We start from the raw sequence: 4,695 nt of genomic DNA on the forward strand, positions 1-4,695 counted from the left end.
TTTATATTATTTACGGTAAACTACTGTAATATGCACTGCATTGTGGGTATTTTGTATGAATTTTACAGTAACTTACTGTATATGGTAATTTACAGTACTTTACTGTTTACGCAAAAGCAGTAGTGCTACTGTAAATGAAGAAGACAGATTTCTATACATACAATTAAATTGTAATCACTGCCTTTGTCATTATGTCCACAACTTGTATTTTAGGCCTATTAAAATGTCATATGATAATGTTTTATAGTTTTTTCTGTCTTGTTCTGCAGATGAAAATCATAAAATCATTCTCATTTCACACACTGGATGTTAATTTTAATAGTAGCATTTTCTACAATAAAAAAAAACAACAACAACAACAACAACAACAATAATAATAATAATAATAATAAACGGAGCAGAAACAATAGGGTCCTCTCACCATTGGTGCTCGGGCCCTAATAATAATAGTAATGGACAACTGGTTCCCATAGAGGCAAATTAGGCATTTTTTGTTTTATTTTAATGCCAGGTAAAAGAGCACAGGTGTGGTGATATTTAAATAGCAATAATAATAATAATAATAATAATAATTATAATAACTTTGCTTAAACCTCACAAATTTTAAATTGTCGCTCACGTGCAAAGCCCCACGCAACAACCTGGCAGAATGTAAACTGATGTTTGTGTGACGTGTTGAGTGCGAGCAAAACTGACGTCTCTCATAGTGGATCACTACCTAGACGCCAGCTGCGAGATTTTCTGAGGTAAGTACCTTTTACTTAACAAATTTATTTTATAAGTTACTTTAACAACGTAAACCATTACCAATATCAGTTAAATATAGCTAAATTTATGAAGAAAGTAAATAATACAATCTAATAGGCTATTATTAACAGGACAGTCTGAAGGAACTTTTAGTTTTCCTCAAAAACTGCCGCTTTCATATCCCATTATGTCATACAGTTAACTGACTGCCTTTTCCAGTTGGACCCAATGTAGTATTTACACAAACAATGGTTTTCCGTATTTTTTTTAAGACCAGTTATGGTATATTTTACTCGTCATTTAAATGAATGCCGTTAAATGTGTGTGACGTTAGAATATTTAAAGTAACGTTGGCGCGAATTCTCAAACGCACTCTCTCGCAGTCTCTCTCCCCGAGTCCACCGCAAGCAAGAGCAAAACACTCAATTGATACTGAAATAATGTATTGGCGCAATAGATTTGGCAAACGCTTCAGTGTATATTAGTGCTTATTTGTGTTCACTCTCTGGAGAATGGCAAATTAATCTTACAACGCGTTTTGCTGCGGTGAGCATCAATGTAGCCATTCACAGACATAACGTTAACGTTAGTTGTCTGGTCTCTTGAACGCAATGACCTATCAAAGGTGTTCAAGTTAGTCAGAATCTACTCACTGCTCACGCCATTTCAATTCAGTTCCGAATTATGCAGGCTCGCGAATCCTCTCATCAACAAAGTCTAGACAAGATGTAAGAGGTTTTTTTGACCGACAGCCAATTCAATGCTGCAAACTGTCTGGTTCACCGTGCGATTCACTCTGCACGTGATAGAAATATGACATGTTAAAATAGTAACGCTTTTAAAGCAATGTAAAGGCAGACCAATAGATTAACTGAAACATATTAATTGCAAAATATTTTAAATATTCTATGCTAATTATTGGTAAAACTGATATTCTTCTCCCTTTTTTCAGTGTTGATTGTCATCTGATTGTGTAAGTGATCCCAGATCTGTGATTTAACATGTTCATATAGTCATTAGCCAATAATCATTGACGAAAAATAATGTTTCTTCTTTTTCTCTTTTCCCTGTGTCAACAGGAGCTAACTACAGCCCAAAGGCTCTTTTAAGAGCCACAAGCACTGAGGATCTTTGGCTTTGTAAGTATATGTTTTGACTATCAGATGCATTACGTGATTAACATATTGTAATGCATAACTTGCAGGGCTTTACACTTACATTTCCTTTTAGGAGCACTTAGGTCATTTTTTTTTTTTTTTTATCTAACCTTAATAAAAATTAAATAAAAAATAAAGTAAAACCCTGCCCTCTATTTAATATTCAGTTTCACATGGAAATACTTCACAACACTGGAGAAAAGTTTCTGTTCACTGGGACTTTAATGAGGCTCTGAAGGGGCAAGAATGCATTTAAATTTATGATAACAATATGCTATGAGTTTAATGTTTTAAATGGAAAGTTTTGAATATAGAAATATTAAATGGTTTAAATAACTGAAAAAATACTTTAAAAATTAAACTAAAACTGCCAGTAGGGGACGGCAAGTCATTGTCTTTGTCACTGAATGATTCATTCAGTCAGTTCATTCAAATGGCAGATTTATTCAGGAACAAAGCAAGCGACTTTTTGAATGGGTCATTGACTCACTAAATTTGTTTGAAAAGGCAGATTCATTCATAAACGAAACACCGCTGTGTAGTAGTGGGAAGTTTGGATCATTTTACTGACTCGGATATTTGAGTCTCGTTCAGCAAAATTAAAAATCTTTTTCGAGTCATTTCGTTCATTTCGGAATAATATAAATAAAATGGTATGTTAAATATCCCAACACATCTAGAACTTACGAAAATGTTGATTACATTAGTAAAAAGAATACAAAATAAACTATAGGTTAATGCAGCCAAAGCCAAATAATAAGAAACCAAAATGTTTTATTAATGATTAGTTGTTAGGTCTTAAGTTCAGGCTATTGCAGTCTGACTCTGTTAGTTCACCTCACCTCCTGATCTGAGGCGTTCTTTCCTTTGCAACTTCATATTTATCACGTTTGTTCTAGTTTGTTTAGTTGTCTGCTCGTCAGTGTCTGACTCTGATCTGTCTGCTGGCCTGTGCCATGTGTGAAACAGAAACGATTAGTTAATCTTTTCGAGTCTCGGGTTCAGGTCTGAGTCTTTCGTTCTTCCTCAGTCCCATAGAGGATATGCTGTCAATACCGGAAAGAGAAATGATTCGTTCATCTCTCGAGTCTTCGGGTTTGAGTCCTTCGTTCTTTTGTCACATGACCGCTGGTATCTCACATCACAACATTAGATTCGTATTATTGACTGCGTCTGACTGTATATTGTTTTATATTTAGGAATTAAAATACAAAATATCTGCAATAAACATTATCTGAAAAATAAAAGTTCCATCTATATATCATTCAATATCTGAGAATCTTTTTTTTTTTCTTTCAGCCAACCTCAACCAAGATGTCGGTTGAGCAGGAGATGACATTGCCTACCACATCACAGGTGATCATGCTAGGTATGAGAAATAATTGTTGAGAATTCTATTACAAGAAACAATTTAGCTGAAGATGCCTTTGTTTTAGGGAGTAGTCTGCTGTTTGCAACCTACTGGATGGTCAGAATTGAGGGGAAGGTCTTCTATGAAGCTAACCAACTTCATAACTTTGCCAGTGCTTTCGCTGTCTTTTTCGGCTCCTTTTATGTGTTCAATCTGGAGTATCAGGAGCCAGCATCCACTACGCTGGAGACAGTACAGAGGTGAGTAATTCACCACAAAAAAACTTATGTTACTTATGGATTAGTTAACCCAAAATTAAATTTAATGTATATCATGTATTCACACCCCATGTCATTCCAAACCTGTATGACTTTCTTTTGTGTAATACAAAAAGAAGATAATTTGAAGAATGTTGATCGTATATATATAGTATTTTCCGGACTATAAGTCACACTTTTTTTCATAGTTTGGCTGGTCCTGCGACTTAAGGCGGTCGCACACCGGACGAGACGCGCCGCGTCGCGTCGCGCCACATGTAGGACAACTCGAGGTATCGCACACTGGACGCGCACATTCTATATGCGTGAGCTCAATTTCGCAGCAAGATGGGAGAGTTTTAACTTCATCTATTATTATTATTTTAAATATATGATTTTAATTGATAAAAGCTGAGTTTTGAACGTTAATTAATGAAAAGAATCTGTGTTATTATAATAAGTCTGTTATTGTTTTGTTGTATCTGTTGTCTAGGCAACTGTGCTGCTGAAAACGTAACCAAACACTTTGTAATGTTTTATTTGAATGAAACAAGTGTGCTGTACTTTAATTTCAGTTTCAGTTTATAACATCTGGGTTTTTTAATATAAAACTATGCGGATGGCGCTCTGTGGCGCGGCAGAAATTTGAACAGCGTTCTGAGTCGTAGCTGGGCGCCGCGGACAGACGCCGAATGGCGCCGCCGGTGTGTGTACTCACATAGAGAATAATGTGTTCGAATTTTAAAGACGTGGCGCGACGCGACGCGGCGCTGCGCTTCTCGTCCGGTGTGCGACCCCCTTTATAGTCAGGTGTGACTTATTTATCAAAATTAATTTGACATGAACCGAGAGAGATGAACCAAGAGAAAACATTACCGTATCCAGCCGCGAGAGGGCGCTCTAAATAAATGCGACCTATAGTCCAGTGCGACTTATATATGTTTTTTTTCCTCGTCATGACGTATTTTTGGACTGATGCGAGTTATATCTTATATCTGGTGCTGGTGCTACAATCTGTAGAACTTGCTGTGTGAGTGTGTTACTCCAAGGATGTAATTGTTTTGTTTTTTTTTCTTTATTTATTTTCCCCTTTCTCCCTGTTTCTCTCTCTACATACCATTTGCAGAAAGGAATTGATGCCACCTGACACCAGTGATCTGCTGTGATTGGTGGAGTAGAAGTT

The 4,695-nt window shown here is 36.2% G+C and overlaps 1 long non-coding RNA gene across 1 annotated transcript; it reads left to right on the plus strand.

The window, feature by feature from the left end:
• Nucleotides 1–362: 362 nt before the first annotated feature.
• On the plus strand, nt 363–3,509 carry LOC127939073 (uncharacterized). The gene is made up of 5 exons (XR_008148882.1): nt 363–746; nt 1,700–1,720; nt 1,827–1,886; nt 3,204–3,273; nt 3,341–3,509. It is a non-coding gene; the product is annotated as an uncharacterized LOC127939073 (long non-coding RNA).
• The last annotated feature ends 1,186 nt before the right edge of the window (nt 3,510–4,695 follow it).

The sequence above is a fragment of the Carassius gibelio genome, chromosome A20 (assembly GCF_023724105.1).
Source record: "Carassius gibelio isolate Cgi1373 ecotype wild population from Czech Republic chromosome A20, carGib1.2-hapl.c, whole genome shotgun sequence".
In the NCBI taxonomy this organism is placed as follows: domain Eukaryota; kingdom Metazoa; phylum Chordata; class Actinopteri; order Cypriniformes; family Cyprinidae; genus Carassius; species Carassius gibelio.